The sequence below is a fragment of the Pogona vitticeps genome, chromosome 4, assembly GCF_051106095.1.
Source record: "Pogona vitticeps strain Pit_001003342236 chromosome 4, PviZW2.1, whole genome shotgun sequence".
NCBI classification, from domain to species: domain Eukaryota; kingdom Metazoa; phylum Chordata; class Lepidosauria; order Squamata; family Agamidae; genus Pogona; species Pogona vitticeps.
The window spans coordinates 205765921-205791564 of NC_135786.1; the positions used below are offsets into that span (position 1 = coordinate 205765921).

General features: G+C 40.7%; 1 long non-coding RNA gene across 1 annotated transcript in view; it reads right to left on the reverse strand.

The window, feature by feature from the left end:
- Window positions 1-20192: 20192 nt before the first annotated feature.
- Window positions 20193-25644, reverse strand: part of LOC140706401 (uncharacterized) — a 100704-nt gene continuing 95252 nt past the window's right edge. The window contains exon 4 of the long non-coding RNA XR_013544740.1: window positions 20193-22585. This is a non-coding gene — a long non-coding RNA (uncharacterized LOC140706401). The remainder of the gene's footprint in view (window positions 22586-25644) is intronic.

Genomic DNA, 25644 nt, shown 5'->3' on the forward strand with positions numbered 1-25644 from the left:
CAGCTGCTGAGTGGGATGATGAGAATGCATATGCAAACCAAATGTAAACTACATGCAAATGAATCTCAGCTTCTATATGTATGTATGTATGTATGTATGTATGTATGTATGTATGTATGTATGTATGTATGTATGTATGTATGTATGTATGTATGTATGTGTGCGTGCGTGCGTGCGTGCATGCATGCATGCATGCATGCATGTATGTATGTATGTATGTATGTATGTATGTATGTATGTATGTATGTATGTATGTATGTATGTATGTATGGATTGCTGCCTTGTCGTGGCGAAGGGGCTTGAGTAACTCAGAGAAGCTATGGGCTATGCCGTGCAGGGACACCCAAGACGGACAGGACATAGTGGAGAGTTCCGACTAAACGCAATCCACCTGGAGTAGGAAATGGCAAGCCACTCCAGTATCTTTGCCAAGAACGCCCCATGATCAGAAACAAAAGGCTAAAAGATATGACGCTGGAAGATGGGCCCCTCAGGTCGGAAGGCGTCCAACATGCTACTGAGGAAGAGTGGAGGACAAGTACAAGTAGCTCCAGAGCTAATGAAGTGGTTGGGCCAAAGCCGAAAGGACGCTCAGCTGTGGACGTGCCTGGAAGTGAAAGGAAAATCCAATGCTGCAAAGAAAAATACTGCATAGGAACCTGGAATGTAAGATCTATGAACGTTGGGAAGCTGGAGGTGGTCAAACAGGAGATGGCAAGAATAAACATCGACATCCTGGGCATCAGTGAACTAAAATGGACAGGAATGGGCGAATCCAGCTCAGATGATTATCATATCTACTATTGTGGGCAAGAATCCCGTAGAAGGAATGGAGTAGCCCTCATAGTCAACAAAAGAGTGGGAAAAGCTGTAATGGGATACAATCTCAAAAATGATAGAATGATGTCAATACGAATCCAAGGCAGACCATTCAACATCACAATAATCCAAGTTTATGCACCAACCAGCATTGCTGAGGAGACTGAAATTGAACAATTCTATGAAGATTTACAACACCTTCTAGAACTGACACCAAAGAAAGATGTTCTTCTCATTCTAGGGGACTGGAATGCTAAAGTAGGGAGCCAAGAGATAAAAGGAATAACAGGGAAGTTTGGCCTTGGAGTTCAGAACGAAGCAGGACAAAGGCTAATAGAGTTTTGTCAAGAGAATAAGCTGGTCATCACAAACACTCTTTTCCAACAACACAAGAGGCGACTCTATACATGGAAATCACCAGATGGGCAATATCGAAATCAGATTGATTATATTCTCTGCAGCCAAAGATGGAGAAGCTCTATACAGTCAGCAAAAACAAGACCTGGAGCTGACTGCGGTTCTGATCATCAGCTTCTCATAGCAAAATTCAAGCTTAGACTGAAGAGATTAGGAAAAACCACTGGGCCACTCAGGTATAATCTAAACGAAATCCCTTATGAATACACAGTGGAAGTAAAGAACAGATTTAAGGAACTAGATTTGGTGGACAGAGTGCCTGAAGAACTTTGGATAGAGGCTCGTAACATTGTCCAGGAGGCAGCAACGAAAACCATCCCAAAGAAAAGGAAATGCAAGAAAGCAAAGTGGCTGTCCAACGAGGCCTTAGAAATAGCAGAGAGGAGAAGGGAAGCAAAATGCAAGGGAGATAGGGAAAGCTACAGAAACTTGAATGCAGACTTCCAAAGAATAGCAAGGAGAGACAAGAGGGCCTTCTTAAATGAACAATGCAAAGAAATAGAGGAAGATAACAGAAAAGGAAAGACCAGAGATCTGTTCAGGAAAATTGGACATATTAGAGGAACATTTTGCGCAAAGATGAACATGATAAAAGACAAAAATGGAAGGGACCTAACAGAAGCAGAAGACGTCAAGAAGAGGTGGCAAGAATACACAGAGGAATTATATCAGAAAGATTTGGATATCCCGGACAACCCAGACAATGTAGTTGCTGACCTTGAGCCAGACATCCTGGAGAGTGAAGTCAAGTGGGCCTTAGAAAGCCTGGCTAACAACAAGGCCAGTGGAGGTGATGGCATTCCAGTTGAACTATTTAAAATCTTGAAAGATGATGCTGTTAAGGTGCTACATTCAATATGCCAGCAAGTTTGGAAAACTCAACAGTGGCCAGAGGATTGGAAAAGATCAGTCTACATCCCAATCCCAAAGAAAGGCAGTGCCAAAGAATGCTCCAACTACCGTACAATTGCACTCATTTCGCACGCTAGCAAGGTTATGCTCAAAATCCTACAAGGTAGGCTTCAGCAGTATGTGGACCGAGAACTCCCAGAAGTACAAGCTGGATTCCGAAGAGGCAGAGGAACTCGAGACCAAATTGCTAACTTGCGCTGGATTATGGAGAAAGCCAGAGAGTTCCAGAAAAATATCTACTTCTGCTTCATCGACTATGCGAAAGCCTTTGACTGTGTGGACCACAGCAAACTATGGCAAGTTCTTAAAGAAATGGGAGTGCCTGACCACTTTATCTGTCTCCTGAGAAACCTATATGTGGGACAGGAAGCAACAGTTAGAACTGGTCATGGAACAACTGAGTGGTTCAAAATTGGGAAAGGAGTACGGCAAGGCTGTATATTGTCCCCCAGTTTGTTTAACTTATATGCAGAATACATCATGCGGAAGGCTGGACTGGAAGAAACCCAAGCCGGAATTAAGATTGCCGGAAGAAATATCAACAACCTCCGATATGCAGATGATACCACTCTGATGGCAGAAAGTGAGGAGGAATTAAAGAACCTTGTAATGAGGGTGAAAGAGGAGAGTGCAAAAAACGGTCTGAAACTCAACATCAAAAAAACTAAGATCATGGCCACTGGTCCCATCACCTCCTGGGAAATAGAAGGGGAAGATATGGAGGCAGTGTCAAACTTTATCTTCCTGGGCTCCATGATCACTGCAGATGGAGACAGCAGCCCTGAAATTAAAAGGCGCCTTCTTCTTGGGAGGAAAGCGATGACAAATCTTGACAGCATCTTGAAAAGCAGAGACATCACCTTGCCAACAAAAGTCCGAATAGTCAAAGCTATGGTTTTTCCTGTCGTGATGTATGGAAGTGAGAGCTGGACCATAAAGAAAGCTGACTGCCGAAGAATTGATGCCTTTGAATTGTGGTGCTGGAGGAGACTCTTGAGAATCCCCTGGACTGCAAGGAGAACAAACCTATCAGTTCTAAAGAAAATCAACCCTGAATGCTCACTTGAAGGACAGATTCTGAAGCTGAGGCTCCAGTACTTTGGCCATCTCATGAGAAGAAAAGAGTCCTTGGAAAAAACCTTGATGTTAGGAAGGTGTGATGGCAAGAGGAGAAGGGGACGACCGAGGATGAGATGGCTGGACAGTGTCTGCGAAGCAACCAACATGAACCTGACACAACTCCGGGAGGCAGTAGAAGACAGGAGGGCCTGGCGTGCTCTGGTCCATGGGGTCACGAAGAGTCGGACACGACTAAACGACTAAACACACACACACATGTATGTATGTATGTATGTATGTATGTATGTATGTATGTATGTATGTATGTATGTATACCGTAGAATCATTATTTAAAAATGCCTGTTCTCTGCTTATTAGGTACCCCCTTGGTATACAGAGATTGCCAGCTATGGTAGCTACAAGCCCACACAGTTCCGGACCCCTCCAGTAATGCTGCCTCTGCCACCATCACTCTTAAGAGTCAGCCTGTTCAAGGGGACACATATTTACTTCAATTAACAACCCCCATTAGATCTCTTTAGAGATGTATGCTGCAACAATCATACTTCCATATTAAGGCTGTGTGTTAGTAAGTCACACATTAGTGTGAGTAAGTCACATAACAAAGCATGCTAAATGCAAGATACCTAGGGAAAGAAAACTCATGTGCCATGACAACCAAGTGTCTTCGATCACCAGAGACAGCATCTTTTCTAAAACATGTTAAGTATCACCTCGTTTGACCCTGCGTTCTGCAGAAATCTTTCCCTTACTTCCACATTCTCACCACCAAGTCTGCTGCTGACAGAATCCAGGGGCTAGTGAAGAAGAATGAGTAGGTGAGCTTTCCTGAAATATATGGACTATAAGAACCAGAAGTTTCTCCTGCTGACCATGAAATTTTGTACATCCTGCAGGTTTGAGGAATCTACTCTTGATATACATCAAGCTGAACAAGGTTCTTGAAATTAACATTCAGAAATTGTTTCAAAATGATGGCTACTGTCAACAGACTGGGAAATAGGGGTTGGTTTCAGTTACTGTTTAAAATACAGGCTTGTTTTAACTTGTACCTGGGACAAGTTGGCCAAAGCGGGGTTGTTGTTGTTTTACTACTTTGCATTTTAATTCCCCTCCTCCAAAGTTCTGAGCTATTTCAAAGTCCCCTCATATGGGTAGTCTAAGCAAACCAAGTATGTTTGCAATGTGTACCACATCTCATTATGGACCCAGATGGCAACCCTAGGGATATGGCTTTCCATCCCCTTCAGTGAAGGCATATTGTCACAGCATTTCCCCCCTCCTTGTTTTGATTACAGCAAACAATAGCACTGGTGTAACATAATGTACCAGATCCAAACATTGGGTCAATGTGTCAACCAATATGTGTCCCTAGTCATTTTGCTAGGTACCTGACAGAAAGACAGTGAAGAGGCATCAATTTAGGTGATAGCCATTTCCATCTGTTGGTGAAACCTAGAATACCCCATTCATAACTGAAGATCCACCTTTCCCTATCCACAAAATTGGATCTCCTCCTATTTGAGCAACTCCCCTCATGCTGTCCCCAGGTCTGAGGCAAGGTATGAATACATGCACTTCCAAAACCTTTTAGCTCCTATCTGTGTATTAACCCACTGTGATTAGCTCATTGTCAGACCAGTTTTGAAGGGATGAGTGGATAGATGAAGTTCAAGAAAAAAAATGACCTAGAGAAGTCTGAGGAAACCAATACATACCTCACAAGCAGACCAGAGTGAACATTCCTCTCAGGTCTGCCTGTAGGCGGCTTCATCCTCCAGCCAGCTTATTTTTGGTTGACTGAAGCACAGGATTGTCAAGTGCTGATGATAGGAGACAGCTGGCTGCATGGAAGGAGAAAGAAGGTGGCAGATTTATCTGCCATGGTCCTGCTGTCCTACTACAAGTCAGACTGCCAGTGAGGTGGGGCAACTCAGGCACGTAACACTGTGAACACAGTACTCCATGTAGAATACATGTCCTCTCTACACTACCAGTTTGATACCTGTGATCTAATCAGACTCTATGAAAAATGAATACCCTGAAAAAGCAGTGATTTTTCTTACAAGAAATGCAAGTGTATCCCCTGCTATGCCTGTTGTATGGACTGAGGGGGGTGGTGGTCTTCTTGATTGCAGACATGGATGAGGGATTCATTTTCCCCTCCCCTTACCATGAAAGAGGCCAAGATATTTTCTGGTGCTTGAACTCAGTAGTTTTATGTAAACTGAGTAACATGCAGAAATCATGTATAAAATGTGCACAAATACTCGTGCGAGTTGTATAAAACTGTGATAGCTCCTACATTGTTTCATCACCTTTTAAAAATCTGAAGCATTGGATGGCATGTATGCATCTTTTTTGACAAGTAATTCTTCCTTCTGTGATTGCCCTGTGTTTGTGTGTCCTTCCTTCCATCCTTCTACACATTGACCAAAATCCCGTTGTTTAGCATAATAGATCACACTAGAGTAGGCCAATAAAGCATTAGTGATTTGGTGAGTCAACCCTTCTGTAAGTTCCATTGATTCAAATGGGCCTACTCTATTGTGATTTACTGTACTAAGCAACAGGATTTTGGCCTTTGTTATTTAAAGAGTAAGTGCACTAATTTTGCATTGCCTGCCCCAGAGGTATTTTGTGCAAAATTTTATATTTTTTTCAACTTGAAAGTTTTCCAGGCTTGCAAACACTGAAAAATGGGTGACAATTTTACAGCTGAGTTTTGTGCCATGCCTGCTCTTGCGCTATTGAGACGTGTGCTTTGTGTGTGGCTAAAAGTTACTTAATGCTAAAACTACAGTTTGCTCAGCCAAAGCCTGAAAGGGTAAGTGTTTATTTGAAATGTAAATGAAGGACTTGCCACCCAGGAATGTGTGTTACATTTGACATTTGTCTCTAATCAAAAGTCCCTATGAATAATGTAGTTTGGTACCAATAGGCTCATTAAGCAAGCTTTCCCTTGTTACACTTCCTGATTGTAATCTCTTCATTATGCTTTCCTTTTCGTGTTTCTTCGGGCCCTGCTAATCATTATCAATACGGCCAGGCCCTCAATACTAATGTGTATTTTACATTGCCTGGGCTGCTTGAAACTGGGAATTAATAGTGCCGATGCCCAGGTGATCTTTAAACGTGAGACATTCTTCTCTATCCTGTGTTCTATTATTATTATTAATATTAGAAAGCAGGCTGTCTTTTAACGGTAGTACTAGAAGTTCTCTAGGTCGTGTCAGAAAGTTTTAAAAAAAGAGTTTGGTGGCCTCCTCCAAGCTCTCATTTGTACATATTGGGGGAGAGGGATGAACGGTGGCACATTTTCATGTGATTGACAGGGAAATCCTGGAAAGAGGTGGTGGCATGAACTTGAGAAGGTCAAAATGGAGGTGTACCAAACACGATGAGCAGAAAATGCCTCGCAGAACTACTATGCCTCGCAGAACTACCTGTGACAGGTCAAGCACAGTTAGTCCTTGACTTTCATGAGCACTAAAAGATGGCACACGATTTTGAAAGAGCACATGGGAAGTGATTAAACGCTCGGCAGGCCTTATTTGGTCCTGATTAAATATAAATGGAAAGTTACCACTAATTTGAGGCTTCCTTTTGGGGATGATTGCACATTATGCTGGTGAAGATAATCAAGTCCCCAAGGTAATGAGCACTAACAGGATTCATTTCACAGAATAACCAATCTCTTTTTTACTCATCTTGGAGCGATTCTGTAAGAATAAAATATAAAGAGAGTAAGCCATGGAAAGGGATGTTGTCACATCGCTTTCCTTTCCTAGCAACAGATATGGCAGACACCCTCTCAGAACTTGAAATAATTCCTTGTGGGACTACAACTCCCAGAATTCCCAGCCAGGGTGTCCCATATTCTGAATAAAGACATGACAATAGTTCAGAGTCTTACACGATTAGAACCATATGAGAGAAAAGCAGGGGGCTTCTGAACTGGGCCCTCATGCTGCATGTCCCCTACACATCGGAGGGCATGGAGAGCATGTAGTTCTCAGGCCTGCTTCCTATGCGAATTCTCCACTTCTTTCCCAAATGACAGGAGCACAATGTGGAGAGGGAAGTGTAGCACAATTGATGGTGTGGTGCCAACAAGAGCACTCTCACTGTCTAACTCCTCTTGTGAGGACAAGAGTACTCACATAGAAAAAAAAATCTATTGTTCAGTTACAGCTTTCTGCTCAAGTTACAGCTTACTACAGGAACCACTACAACCCATTGGGGCAATCATGGCATCAGCCAAAACCATTGTGGTGGTTCTGGCAGTCACTTGAGTTCCTCCGTTATTCTGCTATAAAATCAACATCAGAGCTATTTAAAAGGGGAAGGGGAAAGGGCAGTGGCAGGTGATCGTAAGTTGCTTACTGATCCAGTGTGGCTTTTCTTTTTAGTCCTATCTGAATAAGTTTCAACGTTTTACATTTTCCCACCTATTCTATATAATTTCTATTGCAATTAGCTGGGGAAAAATGAAGGTAAAAGGTAAAGGTAAAGGTTCTCCTTGACAATTTGTCCAGTTGTGTCCGACTGTAGGGGGTGGTGCTCATCTCCGTTTCCAACCCATAGAGCTAGTGTTTGTCCAAAGACAATCTTCTGTGGTCACGTGGCCAGCACAATTAGACACGGAACGCTGTTACCCTCCCACTGTGGTAGTACCTATTTATCTACTTGCATTTACATGCTTTCGAACTGCTAGGTTGGCAGGAGCTGGGACAAGTGACGGGAGCTCACTCTGTTGCGTGGATTTGATCTTATGACTGCAGGTCTTCTGACCTTGCAGCACAGAGTTCTTATTTATTGGCATGGGTTAGTTGAAGCCACTTTATTATTTTGTGAGCTGCCCCAGGAACAAAGGCCCAGGTTCTGTTCAGCTAAATCTCTTGCAATGACCACCATAGAGGAAGGTGGTTTATTTTTACTGAACATGTGGGAAGAGCTATCCAGGACTACACTGGAGATCCATCACACTCCACCAGTGCTGAACATTTTTCCACACATAAAAACACAGATAACTGAATCACATCGCTGGTATTTCTAGTCAAATACTGCCAACTCTGACTGGCAGCAGCTCTCCAGACTTTCCTAGCCCTCTTTGGAGATCTCTAGAATTCCTTCATAGTTTCCCACCATGTATGAACCAGGTCTAATGACCGTTAGTTCTTCCAAAATCAGATAAGGTTGGGTATGTTCAGTATATGCATCATTAATTAACAGATGAGATTTACATTGCAAAAATTAATAAAAGGGGATTGGGAATTTGTATAGGTGGTGGCATAAAGCTCATTACCACCTCCTGCCGCAGGAAGGTGATTTTAGAAAGCTGTTGCACTTTACACATGTATGTACACAGACCATCTACTCAGCAATCTTGGCTATATATGTGTGTGTGTGTGAGGGAGAGGAAGGAAGCAGTCATTGTTACATTAGCATTGATTATTTCACTAACAACATTTGAAATGTCTATGTGTATGTGTGTGAACAAGCTTTCCAATAACTGGAAACATTCTGAATACTATGTGCATGCACAGAATGCTCAGTGATCCTTGGTACAATATTTATGTTGTCACCTCAAGGGAAAAGAAGGTTACAGAAACCCAGACATTCAGAGTTAGAGAAATGAAAAACAAACTTGTGTTGTGACAGTTCTGAAATGGGTTTGGTCTTGCCAGCATGTTATGTGCTTTAAGGGACACTCACTGGTTTATGCAGTACTTGTACTGAAAACTGCGGTATTGTATTACTTCAATATTTGTGTCTTAAGCATTTAAAGAACTTTCGATCTTACATCAATAACCTTCCAAAAATATTAAAATGAAAGAATGTTTTCCCCTCAAAGATCACATGCAAAATAAACTCGGTGCTCTCCTTAGGTCTTCATGGTTGACTGAAAAGGCAAAATAGTTCTACACCAAAAACTGTGCACAGCTATTCAGGCTGCTGAAAGTTCTGAGACATTTCAAGGAAAAACAAAGCAATTTTTCAAGACAGTGGACTTTCATGAGCTTTCAGAGCCGAATGTTTTCTAGTAAAAGAAGAATGGAGGATTAGCTAAAAACTAGCATCATTTTTCTTTCTTATTTTTGAGTGGAAAAATTAATACTAACTGAAAATCAATGCAAACTAAACATATTTCAAAGCAGTAGACCGCTGAAAAATATATTCTACAATACTAACTGGCACACTTTGTATATACTACTTCAGTGTTTCTTTTCTATTCCTTATTAACTCAGTGGTATCTAAGAGCACCTTGAAATCAATGGCTGAAATCTTGTTGCTTGGTACTAATGTTGCTCAGCACTGATGTTACACTAGAGTAAGTCCATTGAATTAGTGGATATTTGGTGATTCCACGTCCACTGATTCAAATGGGCCTACTCTAGTTGGGACTTACTTTAGTGTAGTTAGTGCAACTAGAGTAAGCTCATTTGAATCTATGGAAATTACAAATGAGTTAACTGTAGTAATTCTGCAAGGCCTCCTTTTGTTTTTAAGGGAGGAGACACAGCCACATGTCAGAATATTTATTATCATTATTATTTTAAAAAACAGGCCTTTCAAAGGGGGAGGTCATTATAATATCATTTACTGTATGTCTCTACTGAAACACAATATCATTCGTATCTCTACTGAGATGCTTATTAATACTGTACAGTCCCATCAGCCACCTCATAAGAAAGGCTACAGAAGAATCCTAAACCTCAAAGTTGACCGTCCTCTGAAATTCCTTTGGAAGGACATTTGTTTTCTACCAAATCGAATGGCAGTGGTCAAAATTATCCTGTGAGAAATTTTCAGCTCAGCACTAATAGCCAATTCCCATACAAATGTGCCCTGTGCACTGAGTTCACAGTGAACCAGGTGTAGATGCGCTGAGGGTTGAGCCAGGTGGTTTGGGTTTTTTTCCCTCAATGCGTTAACTATTTACATGTAGAAATAATACTGACTGGGCTTCCATAAAATATGGAAATGCTCTCCTCTTGAGGTCACTGCTGCCATTGGTGTTGTCAAAATTCAGGCCACCTTTTGCTATTGCAAAGCTTGTCACCTTTTTTCTAGCTGGTAACTTGGGTGCAATGTTGTGCAGCCATATTGGGCCATTTCCTGGTGTTTTCAATCACAGATTTTGTTGTTCAGTCATTAAGTCATGTCTGACTCTTCATGGCCCCATGGACCAGAGCACGCCGGGCCCTCCTGTCTTCTGCTGCCTCACGGAGTCCGGTGAAATTCATGTTGGTCACTTTGGTGACACTGTCCAAGCACCTCATCCACTGTCATCCCCTTTTCCTCCTGCCTTCACACTTTCCCAACATCAGGGTCTTTTCCAGGGAGTATTTTCTTCTCATGAGATGGCCAAAATATTGGAACTTCAGCTTCAGGATCTGTCCTTCCAGTTAGCACTCAGGGTTGATTTCCTTCAAAGTGGATAGGTTTGATCTCTTTGCAGTCCAGGGGACTCTCAAGAGTCTCCTCCAGTACCGCAATTCAAAAGCATCAATTATTTGGTGGTCAGCCTTCTCTATGGTCCAGCTCTCACTTCCATACATTGCTACTGGAAAAACCATAACTGTGACTATGTGGACCTTTGTCAATCATGGATACAGAAGCACAATATCCCATATTTATAAACTGGAGCGGTTTTTATTATTATTATTAGTAGTAGTATTAGTTGAATCTAGCATTGCAGGCCTCTCCAGAATTTCATGCAGAATTTTTTTCCTACTCCTACCTTAGGACCCTAAGTATCCCAAGTGTTGATCTTCCATCCAAGTACAGTGGTGCCCCGCAAGACGGGCGCTCCGTTTAATGAGAAAAACGGCTTGACGGCGATGTTTTTGTGATCGCAAAAGCGATCGCAAAATGATGTTCCCTATGGGGGAATTTCGCTTTGCGATGATCAGTTCCCTGCTTCTGGAACCGATTCTCGCAAAGTGATGATTTTTAACAGCTGATTGGCGGTTTCAAAATGGCTGCTGGGTAAACAAAATGGCTGCCCGCTGTTTCACAGGCAGTGAAAATGGCCGTGCTATGGACAATCTTCATTGGACGGTGAGTTTCCAGCCCATAGGAATGCACTAACCAGGTTTTAATGCGTTTCTATGGGCTTTTAAAAATCGCTTTACGACGTTTTTGTTCTACAGCGATTTCGCTGGAACGAATTAACATCATAATGTGGGGCACCACTGTACTAGCCAGGCCTGACCCTGCTTAGCTTCTGAAATCCTACAATAGCCCAAATCAGAAGCTGATTTCAAGCCTTGAACAGCCTATGAAAAAAGAGAGAGATGGAACTGATAATGCTTCTGGAATCATCTTCCCCATTCAGACCTCTCCTGGGTACTTGGTATTTTAGACTATCTACCTTTGCTTTGGCGTTGAAGATGATGCATTAGAAATGATTCATTATTATCTTTTAGAAAAGTATGTTCATTTTGTTATACATATGCCTTACATTTATTTGGTTAATTTAGGTTGCCTCATTCTAAATTGCCAGTGATCATGTGGATATTGAGAAAACTTAATATCAATTGGATGAGACAGAGCAGAGTGGAGTCAACCCAACAAACAATAAAGCAATGGATTGGGGATATTGCAAAAAAAAAATCCCATTCCTAGGTAAGACAGACATTTGTCAGATTTCTGCTGATCCTCTTAAGGTACCTAATTTTTTGATGGGAACTGCAGCTCAGTGGCAAAGGATGCACCAAAAGTTGAGTTCCGTTTCAAAACGAGGTATCTCTGACTATGGCTGGAGGTTGTACAGAATCCTGAACATAGCTTGAAAGTAATGAGTTATGAATAATTTTGTTGCCTATGACCAGTTCCTTTTTGGAGTGATGAAGGCATAAAGGAGTTACATTTCAAAAGAAAAAGCAATATTTGCTAGTTTGCCAGTGGAAAATAACAAGAACCGTAATAAGCAGGATAACCGGCAATATGTATAATTACTTTTAAATTGCAATGGGGTAACTGAAGTGCATTATTTTCCAATGAGAAAAAAAATACTTTTAAACAATAACTTCCCAAGCTTCTCAACCAAGATAGACAGATGAATGTGGTTTCTAGACTTTGCAATAGTTGTTGTTTTGCACTACACATTTCAGAATCTCCTAATTAATGTAGCCACTAGCCATGCTGGCTGAAAGATTCTGAGAAATATAGTCCAGAAAGTAATATTTCTAAGCTCCAGCAGCTTCCTGCACTCCTTAGTAGTTCAGAGAGAGTGACTGTGGTGATCGCTGAATTGTGTTGCTATGCTGTGTGTTTCATTCTTTTGGAAATCAGAGAGTTTGGAAGACTCAATCCATTTCCATGGCTATTTTTATTTTCCTTTTTACATATTAGGTTGACTTTGTTGTGGTATACTGTCTTCCTGTCCTTCCTTCCCTCAATATTTGCCTGTCTGTCTCTGCATCTCAAGTAGGATATTTGATTTCTACTAGTCTTAGAAAAAGAATACAGCTATAGTTCCATGAGTAAATATATTCCATCAGTTAAAGAGAGTATAAGAGTCCTCATATTAGTAGCAGTTTCCCTGTCATCTTTGCTGAGTTTTTTTTTAATGTGGAAAGGGGGCATGTTTTCATTCTGTGATGAAAATACATACTGAAAATTTGTTAGGCTTTTCCTAAAAAAAGTACCTACCCTGGGGGGTTCAACCATTCACAGGTTTGCTTGCTATGCAAAGCATTTTGATGCATGTCAATAAATTGTACATATATGTTATGCTTCAAGAGAATGCAAGAATTAAATAGAACCGCTGCTAAAAAATGTAATGCAGAAGCATAAAATATGTATGAAATTATGTAAATACGCTGGAAAATGTCTTCCAGCTAAACTTGTCTACTCGTTTTCTGAAGGCATGCCAACCTCAAAATAAAAGCCACATTGAGTAGAATGTTTAGACATCTGGATACCTTTCCTTTAAGTTCCAGGAAAATATTCTGTATCTAGTTTGAACTGTAGCTACCTAAGTTGCTATTTCCACTACAGTCAAAATAGTTATTCTTTGCAATTTCCTGTTTGTCATATTACTTCTCTTCAGCCAATTGATCAAAGAAACTCTTGATATTTTTCTAACTGTTTTTCCTGCCTAATTTTCTAGTTAGCGTTTTAACAGGCTCAGCAATGCGGGGCAGCTTCCCCCCCACCCCCCGCCATCCTTCCCTTTGACCTGTTCTGGCTTTCAATCTTTAGGCTTTTGGACTTCATTCCACTGCCATTGCCACACAATTTATTGGAAATGAATTGAACACTGCAAAAAATATTAACAAAGTTCAGCAGTTCACCAAATTTAATGTTGAAAATTATTTCTCCAGTCATGTTCATGTCACAGGAAATTCTTTGAATACTGAATCTATCTTGGACAATTTGAAGCAGTAGTAAAGTAAGAAAAAAATACTAGGCCTCACACCATTCTATTCTTCTTCCTGCTGCTTCATACAGGCCTATGAGAGGATTTCTGTGGTTTAATTACATCAGAAGAAGTAAAACCAGATCTTGGAATATTTTAGAAGGAATGAATTGCAGCACCCCTTATTCATTAGCCAGGTTAAAGTTATTACTAACTTTTTAGTATCGTTGCTCCAATGGCTGCATGTCATTAATGTGTTGTGTTGTTAAATATAGAAAAATATAAGGGAATATGCTCTGATTCCCTCTAGGGCCCAATTCTGAAACTGCCCTTTGGAATTTTTCTAAAATACGGAAGGCAAAATGAATAAAAATTCCCTTTGCACTTAGGACTGATAAAAATGACGTACTAGCTGGAGGAAATGGTTAAAATGTCTCCAAAGTGCAAATACCTTTTAAAAGTAACTTTTGGAAGTAACTAGAAGTTACTTAACACACCATAGCAAAAGTGGATTAAATGCACTCCTAAAACGTAACTTTTTAAGTACTAGGCAAAGTATTTGTTACTCCAAAGGAACTAGTTACTGTATAAGCAACCATGTTATTTGTAACTATTTGCTTCCAAACTCTGAACAAAACTGGAGTACTTTTAATCTTTCTAAAAATACCTTGGTTCAATTTTAATCAATATTTCCATAATCACAGAACTGAAGGGTATTTTACTACCACATCCATATGAAAAAATGTAAGTTGGTCCAGTCAAGACGTCAGATGACAGTAACTGCCTTTTTTGTCCATATGTCCATTGCATTGTACTGTTCTGCCCAATCAATTGCATGAAAACCAGGATTTTTAAAAAGTACTTACTCTTCACATCCCAAAATTTTACTGAGTTTTTCTCCCCCGCAGATACTAAGTCAGCACAATATATTGTTGTGTAAGGTAGGTTAGAACTGACTGTTCGAGGTTTTTTTAAATCCCTTTCCAGCCTGGAATCATGTTTGGGTTTAGAAGTGAAGCAAGTTAGTTGCTTTAGTGTATGACCTTCACCAGGTGATAACTAGAAGGAATACATCCTTGTTCTTTCTGCTGGAACTCATAGTGGTTTTGACCATAGTACCCTTCTGGTATGTGCATCAGGTATATAGCTAAAGGCTACTATGTTGCAATGATTTTGGTCCTACAGCACTGGGCATTTCTGCAAGGTGCTTGTCAACCTATTAACCATTGGCTTATGGGATACACAAGGTTCCATTCTTTCTCCCTCCCCATTAAATGTCTACATGAAGCTGCTGTTAAAGATGATCTGGCATATGAGTTGGGGAGTAAGCAAGGTGCTGATGGTACCCAGCTCTGTCTTTTTTGTAGTGTTGTGGAGGGAAATATGACTTATTTAAATGGAATTCAACTTCCTCTGAAAGGAAGAGGAATACTGGGAGGGCTCAGGGAAATAAAGGGAAGATGGAGGAAGAGGAGGAGGAAGAGATGTGGGAAGAGGTTGTTAGGATTTCAGATTATGTGTCTTGGCTCAGGTGGAGGGCACCTGGGAAGAGAAACCCTGGGCTGAAATTTCTACACCTAACCCACTGAGTAAAGGAAGAAGCTGCAATGAAGGACTTTGGGGCCTACCATACCTCTGACATATCCCTAGTGCCTGCTTTGTCCAACAGGAGCAGCGGCATCCACTGTGACTCAGTTGTGGCAACGGTGATAAAAGCACCAGCACGAGAAACAAGGGAGGTTCCAAGAGGAGTGTACACCAGTATCACCAACCACCTCTTTCTTCATGGATAGTGCAGAAAAAATGTAGATCAGACTCTCAGAAATTCATGGCAGATGTCTGTGCTGAGTCTGCTTGTATGAGGTGACTTCAAGTCAGCTGGGAGGTGTGGTTTTAAGTATCCTTGCTTGTAGCATGTTTGGAATTTTCCATGCCAAACTCTAAATAAAAGATTTCCTAATTAATCTGTGGCTTGCTCCAGGAACATGAAGTTTCTTCTGGACTGGATGCTGGGAAGGGGCAGTGGAGCAATACAGAGACACAACAACTTCTATTATAGGGTTGGGGTTATAATTTAATTGATTCACTGAGTAAAAGGAGCTAATTATAGCCAAATTAGTCAAATTAATAGTTTTACCTGGTGAGTAGATGTTTCTTCAGTTTGCAGTCACCTCAAAAGTCCTTGTGGCTGATGTTAAGTGAGCCCAAGGTGGTACTATAGTTGTAGTGTGTTATACTGTTATATACTATGTCACAGTGATTGTGCCAGGAATGAAGCAGAGGGCAAGAAGCAACTGTGCTGGGGAGAAAACCTCCACTCCCACCTCCCATTTAGAAAGTCAGCCAGAGGCAGCCTTGCTCCATGTTGAGGAGAACAGTCCCACAGCTGACATCATAGCTGATATCGCGGATAGTTCTAATTGTACATCCTCCCCCCCCCCCAGTAATAACTGTAATATCCTCATAGGACCAGTGCTTGTTTGAAAGAAAGCAACAGACAAGAGATAACAGATCTGAAAGGACCTAGGCTGCAAACAACAACAATAACAACCTCAATTCCTAAGTGAGGCAAATAATGGAAAGCAAGTACGAGCGATTGATTTGAAACTCCAGTAATGTGGATTTGTTGAACCAATCTGAATCAAGGAGTGATTGAACGCCCCTTATAAAGGAGTAAAGAGGACACGTGACTAAGCTTATAGAAAAAGATATAGAAGGACGAGGATGGGCGTTCTGTTCCCTTGGAGCAAGAATTAGGCCCTTATCACCTTGATTTAGGTAATAGAAAGTCAATATGTGTGTTCATTGGAAGGGCTTATCCTTTCAGTGATAGGCTGCATTTATACTATCCACTGAAGAATCTGTCTCTAGAAATATCTTCTCTGAGTTTGGGATTCTTGTAAAAGGCAAAGACTTTGTAAAGATTGAGCTGCCTTGAGATACATTTTGCAACACATTTAGAGATTAGAGAGAATTTGGGGGTCCTTGTTATCTGTGTGTGATTCCAGTTTATGCACAGAACTTCTGGACACTCTTTGATAACCTCCAGTTTGGGCTGACTTTGTGTTATTGTTGTTGTTTCTGTTATTTATTAAAATTTCAAATCCTTGCAAAGTTTATTCTCTTTTTAGCTCTCAATAAGAAGAGTCCCATAGAACCAAAAGAACACCAGTTGTTGCAGTCATCTGTGGGCAATATAACTGCCCCAATCCTTGCGGGTTTTCAGGTGAGCAGATATATTTATTTTGTTAAGTCTATTATGATTCTTAAATGCTTATTAATCCTCTTTGGAGATGGTTTTTTAAGTGATATTTGTTCCTACTGTGTTCAGTTTTCTTGGTATCAAAATGTATGCTGAGGGTTGCAAACCACTTTAGGGACCCTTTTGAGGGCTGACGGGTAGTATATAAATATTTTTATGCCTCGGTAACTTTAGCTCATTCATCCAGAGATAAGCCACCTAGCTTGCCTGTTTCTCCTAACACTGGTAGAAGCTTGGCTTGACCTTTCTCAGTGACTGCCTTTCTTACATTAACAGCATATTTGTGTATTTATTTATGGAAAGCAGTGGGAATATTAGTGTTCACTGAGTTGCTTCTCAAATGTGTCTAGTTGAACGGATGCTGCTGTGCTTGTGAGGAATCTTTGGAAAGATCCCAGCCAAAGTTTAAGTACTTTCACACCCCACTGCTTTCAATAGGAGAGAGTCAAGCATACAGTTGGCACTTCCATGCAATCAGTGAGACTCTAAGGTGCTTTAACTCAGTCTGGATCATGCCCCTGCATTGCATAAAGAACCGGGTCCCTCCATTAGCAGAAGGAACATAAGAAGGAAAAGCAGTCCTTTTCTCCCAGCAAACATTGCTCCTCTGGTCATTTGCCTTCCTCAGCAACACTAGAGATGCAGAGCAGAATGCTTTTCACAGATCAATTAGATTCACTGTTGATGGCTCAAGAAACTTGACAATTGCTGTAGGAAGTAGCATAGTATCTTTCCTCATAAACACAGGGGCAGCATGGCTCTCAGGTTCTTGGGAAACGGCACTGTTATTTTCTCGAGCAGCAAAAATCAATGCATAAACGAGGACACGGGGAGAAATAATTTTTGAAAATTACAACCAATGAGGCATGGGGTTGTCAAAGTTCGGAGGCACTTTCGGACCAGTGATAAGAGGAGCTCAAGGGATGGCTCAAGAATTTCATCCAGATAATGAACAGATCTCTAGGAGTTATAGCCATGCTTTCATCTGCAGAAAAGGGAGAGAATGCAAACTAGGAGTGCAAATTTTCACTTTTCTTATCCTTGCAAGGGAGAATGAGGTACCTTCTCACCGACGAAAGTTTTGCAGTGTTTTGTGCAAACCGCTTGGTCCTTTTCACAAAATTCATGATATTTTAAAACCGTACAGTTTTCATCAACTATAACAACTGTTGCTTTCTTTCAAGGGCATATAAGAATTTGAAGCATTAAATCAGTTATTTGTACTGTACCTTTTTAAACAGTAAGTCATTTCTTTGGTGTTTGTTGTTTGAATGTTGAATGTTGTTTCTTATATAGGAAGGACACAAGTTTTGTGTAAATATGTTTTACACAAATTTCAGATACCTTAGCAACAATTGGCAGCCCCCCAGCTCATTGACTTCCTCACAGATGGAGATTCATGGAGCTTCCAGATTTCTCACTGAGTGTTTAATAGAATCAACACTAATAGAACCTGTACCCAGATCTAGAATCTTGCAAAAACAAACAAATAAAATGAAAGTCCTCATCTCATAGAGAAAAATGATATGTACAGCTTTCTTGATGTCCTGTAGAATATGCCATGTTTGGGTGCCTGGCCAGTGAACAAGATATTGTTCCTTACTTCCCTATACTGTATTATATGCATATGGAAATGTTGCCATATGGGGGTAAAGTACGTAGTCCATGGATAAACAAAGTGTGGGCCACCAGATGTTGTGGGACTGCATCACCTAACATTTCTTATCTTTGACTCTGCTGGCTAAGACTGATGAGAGTTGTAATCCAGCAGCACTGGGGGTGGACAGACTTCTACCCTGAGCTATCATATGTTGATTCCTACCTTGGGGCAGATGATGGTGACAGTGTAACAGTATGTGTCTTCTCTTTTACTGTTTTACTTAACTGATTTCTTTGACTTCTGAAGGAAAAAAACAGCTAGTCTATCTGCAGAATCCATTTTTGCAGTTCAAAACTTATTCAATGCCACAAAGACCACTGTTTCTAAAATAATACCCTACAGGAAAATAATATAATATGGAGTTTTACCTGCTGTTTCCAAATTAGAGAGTGTAATTTCCTTCTAATAAATAATGGTTTATAAAACTGATTTTAAAACATGACAATTGCATTTAATTTTCATTCCTTGTCAGGTCTTGATTGTCTCATACAGCAGCTCATGCTTATGGGTCCGTGCTTACTGGTACACTTTTCTGATGCCACTGAAAGATTAGGGTGATCTTAGAAAAGACATTATGAACCCAGAAGTAATCAGGCTTAAAGACGGAGATTTGAAAGTTGCAAGTATTTTGACTAGATGCAAACAGTGTATTGTGGAATGAAGCCAATTCCAATTTCTAAGCAGCTAACATATTGAATTTTGAATTTACTTAGTATTTGTTAAACACATCATCTTCTCAAAAAACTCAATCCAAATGGGGGGGGGAGTTCTTAAAAAAAAACGTTGCATTTTCATCTCTACATAATGTTACTGTGATGGCTTTTGGTGGAAAAAAAAAAGAGAAGAAAATAATGGAAGTGGAAGCAGCAGTAGCTGCGGCAGAAGAAAATCAACCAGAAGAATTTGCCAGCAAGAGGTTTTAACATCCGTTTCAAAAGTCATGGATTATAATTTAAAATGGAAGTCCCCATTTGAACAAAGAAGGAAAGGTTATGAGAAAATACAGTTGGAAATTACTAAGGTAGAAAGCTCTCCTTGCTTCTGTCCTGTAGCTCCCCCAAATGTATGGCCTGAAAAATGCTGCATTCGCTTACAGAGAATAGCAAAGTGGGGTCGGGTGGGGGGGAAGAGAATATTTGACTCCAGTCGCTCTCATTACCGCTTAGAGAACACAGCTTGAATGCCTCTCGCATGGAAATCTCTGCATTTCTCATTTAACATATTTTATGGACTGCTTGTCTGAAGGGCCCTCTGTGCTCTGCTCAGACAATCCTGGAAGCATATACAGTATGAGTTATACAAATTATCATTCTAGAAAAGGATATAAAGTCAATTGACCACTGATTGTTCTTTTCTCTTTATCCCAGTGCCTTGTATAAGCATCCAAGTGTAATGATTGTGAGCTCAAAGAATTTCTGTTTCACTGCACTTTATCTTTGCAGGTAATGAAGTTAGCAGGCTCAGCTTTAGTTCTTGCCTCTGTTTTTATATATATATATATATATATGTATATACTGTATATATGTATGTGTATATATATATATATATATATATATATATATATATATATATATATATATATATATATATATATATATATTTAATTTTCACCCAGTAGAGACCGCTTTGTAAGGAGGGAAGCAAAGAAAGGTTCATTCCTAGCAGAGTGGATGGGTGGGGAGATGATACGCTAATTGTTCAGGGTTGGAAGCAGTCAGGCCCTTATTTCCTCAATTGTTTCCTCAATGCTACACCTGGGAAGCATCCAAAGGAGCAGAAATATGAATGCAACAAAGCGTTGGCTGAAGGAACACAAGGCAAGATATCAGCAAGACCCTAGCATTTTCCATTCAAATTCAAGAATTGTTTTTGATCAGTCCCTGATATTAATGGCATGTCTTCATTGCTAGACTGTTTTCTTAGGCATGCGGTGCAGAACTATACAACTTTGCTACCTTTGGATTATTTCTTTGGAGGCAAAAGTCATCATTGATTAGTGTTAAATTACCATCCTTGGAATATTTCTCAAAGATATATTTGCTTTTCAGATTCATTCCCAACCCCCAACCCTGCAAAACCTGGACACTGCTGAAGACGCCCTGTAACCTTTCTCCATCTTTACAGATTACTACTACTACTTCTTTTCTGCATGTCACTATTGATTCCTAAACCTATTTATCCCCATTTTGCTAATTGTATTTTTTTTTAAAAAAAGAGCAAACCACACATATTATACAGCATACACATTTTACCACGCTGCAATTTTGAGGGCGAGCAGCTATTTCACTGGATTGTCACTCTTTCCCGAAATCAAACTCTCCCTGTCATATATAAATAGATTGCTTGATATACATGCAATATCCTGTCGATGTCACACACTCTTTTCTTTAATCTGACTGACATGGCACATAATAAAATGCTCACTTCAATGTATGTCTGTTGCATTTCAGCTAATTCTGGTTTTAGTTTAATATTAGTCATGAATATTTCCTACCACTGGATATGAATTTGAATATATAAAAGAAATGTTTTATGTTTCTGTTGCAGAACTTACTTCCCCCATTTTTTTTATTGCTGTAGCTGCTTGTGATGAATTAAGTCATCTCAAGAAAATGCAATCTGGAAGCAACAGGGACTGAAGATGTTGTCTACATGCACAAGCCAAGTGTGGCATGTGAACTGTGAGCAAAGTATACATTCCTTTTGCACATAGGGTTTTCTACAAGCACGTGAGCTTCCTTAGGTCCATTCATTGTAGTGCGATGGGGAAAAGAAGCAGCAGGATCTAACTGTCTTAAATCTCAATAAGAAAAGTATTGCCCCAATATTTTCCCCTAAATATTTGAAATGCTTTGTTTTCTGTGCAAAGTGACACTTTGGTGACATTCCCTTCAGCAACTGAAACCATGCATATCTAAAATAAACTTTCTTTAGGTCTGGATGGATTTCAGATCTGCTCCCTGGCTGTTCTTTTCTTTAAATATGATGAAATAGTGTAACAGAATAAAAAATGTATGCAGGATAATACACTGCATCATTCATTCTTTATTCTGAGAACGCTCTTCTGTGTTTTTAATTACAGAGGTAACATCTGCCTGGAGCATCTCACTTTAAGCATTTCTAGAAATGAATACAATCTCCTGAAGGAAGAGCACAGCAGGGATGAAGAAATAGTTATTGCTTTCTGTTTTATATTCAGGAACTTGATTTCCAGAGTTGGGCATTTATCTACAGGGAATAAACATGAGGAATTGGTTAACATCAAGGTCTATAGGAGGCAGCTAAGATATTTCTGCTCAACTGAGGCCCCGTGAAAACCCACATTTTCTCATATGTTCTATTTCATGTGAAATGCCTAGGCAATATAAAATGCCAAATACTTTCCCTGAACAATTAGAAGGTCCATCTTAGGAGCAATAGAACCTATGCAGTTGAAGTAATTAATTTAGAGCTGTACGAGAATGGCTGGCTACCCAAACTGCAAAGAATTTTCCACTGGTGAATTTCACTTTATTAACTTGTCTCCGACAAACACAGGATATAGTCACAATTTGGCTTTCAGAATGAACCTTGCTTCTTTTGAGTAGTTTATGTATAGATGAGGCATGCTCCATGTCCACTGCAGGAACAGGGGCAAAATGATTTCGGCTGCACATTTCCACGCACAGTTCTTGTTTCCAAAGCCATAGTGCTGTTCTTCCTGCTGGTTGTTTGTGACCAATTTATTTGTTCTTTCCACCACGCTGTGATTTAAGACTAAGATATGCCTTGTTTTTCCAAAGATGAAACTTTGGGTCATTGTTTTTTTAGAGATTCAAACATCCAGAGTCTGTTGTTTTCTCAAAAACCCAGTTGCATTTCAGTTCTATCCCCCCGCCCCCATCTACATCCTCTGTTCCACCTTTCAGGACTTTGTATTTATCAGAACTTGTTTGTATTCTCAGGTCAGGTGGAGAAGTTATAGCCAGGTTACATCATCCACTAACAGGGTAGCTCACAGCTGCTGTGTTTTCCCTCTTCTTTTTTTCACAGTGGGTATCAAGTTATTTTCATTGGGAAGCCCCTGCACGGAAAGCGAAAGGTTAAAAGTCATGATTTTACAATGGTTAAAATAAAATAATAATGAGCAAAAGCAATACTTTTTTCTCCTACTGCCCCCCCCCGGGTGAAGGGCTTGGAAGCAAGAGCCGATTGGGGCCATCTTTCTAAGCTCCATAACTACAAGTAGAGATGGGCATGAACCAGCAGTTAGGCCCAATTTGGCACAGTGCCCATACAGATGTTCTGCAGCTGTCGTGCACTCCCTTCCTCCGCCTCCTCAGGTGATCACCTGTTCACCAGCAGCACCTCAGGCTTCACTGCTCCACCTCCTCAGGCAATCACCCACTCAGTTAGAGGAGGAGGGAACCACACACCTGTTGGTGAGTGGGCAATCACCCAGAGGAAGCAAGGGGAAGTGTGTGTTTCATGCAGAACACCTGTGCAGATGCTGCGCTGAACCAGGCCAAACCATGGTTCATGTCCATCTCTAACTGCAAGTGAGAGGGAGAGAGAAAATAAATTATTGTTGCTACCTTTATATTGTCAAGTTTTTGTTTTGAGCATATCACCTCTTTTCTTCTCCTGTTGGGTGCTCGGGCAGACAAAAAGAATACAAAAAAGATACAGTGGTGCCCCGCATGACGACGAGAATCCGTTTCAGGAAAATCGCTGTACAGCGAAATCATCGTCATGCGAAAAAAATCCCCATTGGAATGCATTGAAAACCGGTTAATGCATTCCATTGGGGAAATACCTCGTTGTCCAGCGAAGATCGCCCATAGAGCTTCTTGCGATGCTTCTGTCCGGAAAACAACCATTTTGCTAAGGGAAGCTAGCCATTTTGCGAAGGGAAGCCATTTTGTGGAGCCGGAAAAATCATCGTTTTGCAAACAAATGGTTCGCGAAGCAAGAACCTAATCATCGTAAAGCAGATTACCCCATAGGAACCATAGTCATACTGCGGTTTCGTCGTACTGTGGGGTCGTCGTATTGCGGGGCACCACTGTATATCAAAATAATAAATGTTCTAGCTAGAGAATAGCTTCAAGTGTGGTCAGTGTTTTGATGTACTGATGCTCTGCATGGATATAGACTGTGAACAAAATGAAAATCTCTGAATGGCAGTGAATGAAGACAATATACCTGAGTGAACGAGAGGAAAACACTAAACTCCAGTAACTCTGACTAAATTGTTAAAAGATATAAGAAAAAACAAAATATTCAAAAGTGGGACCCTGATTAATTACTAATATTAATTCACTGTCTTTCTGACATAGCTCTCCTGCAGCACAATAGACTAGTACAATATATGGCCTGTGTCCTTAGTATGGTAAAAGCATTCACACAACATGGTAAATGCACTTTTATTCAACAAGGCAACTGTTCTTAAGGGGATTAATTAACAAAACAGCCTTGTTGTTGTTGTATAGTCATTAAGTCCTGTCTGACTCTTCGTGACTGCATGGACCAGAGCACGCCAGACCCTCCTGTCTTCCACTGCCTCCCGGTGTTGGGTCAAATTTATGTTGGTAGCTTCAATGACACTGTCCAGCCATCTCGTCCTCTGTCCTCCCCTTATCCTCTTGCTTTCACACTTTCCCAACATCAGGGTCTTTTACAGGGAGTCTTCTCTTCTCTTGAGATAGCCAAAGTATTGGAGCCTCAGCTTCAGGATCTGTCCTTCCAGTGAGCATTCAGGGTTGATTTCCTTCAAAATGGATAGGTTTGTTCTCTTTGCAGTCCAGGGGCCTCTCAAGAGTCTCCTCCAGCACCACAATTCAAAAGCATCAATTCTTTGATGTTCAGCCTTCTTTATGGTCCAGCTCTCACTTCCATACATCGCTACTGGAAAAACCATAACTTTGACTATGCGGACCTTTGTCAGAAAGGTGATGTCTCTGCTTTTTAAGATGCTGTCAAGGTTTGTCATCACTTTTCCTCCCAAGAAGCAGGCATCTTTTAATTTGGGGGCTGCTGTCTCCATCCGTTGTGATCATGAAGCCCCCAAAAATAAAATCTGTCACTACCTCCATATCTTCCCCTTCTATTTGTCAGGAGGTGATGGGACCAGTGGCCATGATCTTAGTTTTTTTGATGTTGAGTTTCAGGCCATTTTTTGCACTCTCCTCTTTCACCCTTATTACAAGGTTCTTTAATTCCTCCTCACTTTCTGCCATCAGAGTGGTATCATCTGCATATCTGAGGTTGTTTCCACTAGGAAATCCTTTATTTGTTTGTTTTTTCCAGCAATCTTAATTCCAGCTTGGGATTCATCCAGTCCAGCCTTTTGCATGATGTATTCTGCATAGAAGTCAAATAAGCAGGGGGATAATATACAGCCTTGACATACTCCTTTTCCAATGTTGAACCAATCAGTGGTTCCATATCCAGTTCTAACTGTTGCTTCCTGTCCAACATATAGATTTCTCAGGAGACAGATAAGGTGGTCAGGCACTCCCATTTCTTTAAGAACTTGCCATAGTTTGCTGTGGTCCACACAAGTCAAAGGCTTTTGCGTAGTCAAGTAAGCAGAAGTAGATGTTTTTCTGGAACCCTCTGGCTTTCTCCATGACCCAGCGCATGTTAGCAATTTGGTCTGTAATTCCTCTGCCCCTTCGAAATCCAGCTTGTACTTCTAGGAGTTCTCTGTCCACATTCTGCTGAAGCCTGCCTTGGAGGATTTTGAGTATAACCTTGCTAGTATGTGAAATGAGTGAAATGAGTACCGTAGTTGGAGCATTCTTTGACACTGCCCTTCTTCGGGATTACGATGTAGACTTTTCCAATCCTCTCTGGCTACTGCTGAGTTTTCCAAACTTGCTGGCATATTGAGGGTAGCAACATAACAGCGTCATGTCTTAAGATTTTGAATAGTTCCACTGGAATGCCATTACTTCCACTGGCCTTGTTGTTAGCCGTGCTTTCTATGGCCCATTTGACTTCACTCTCCAGGATTTCTGGCTCAAAGTCAGCAACCGCACTATCTGGGTTGTTCAGGACATCCAGGTCTTTCTGGTGTAATTCCTCTGGTGTAATTCCTCTGTGTAATTCCTCTGTGTATACACCAGGTCTTTCTGGTGT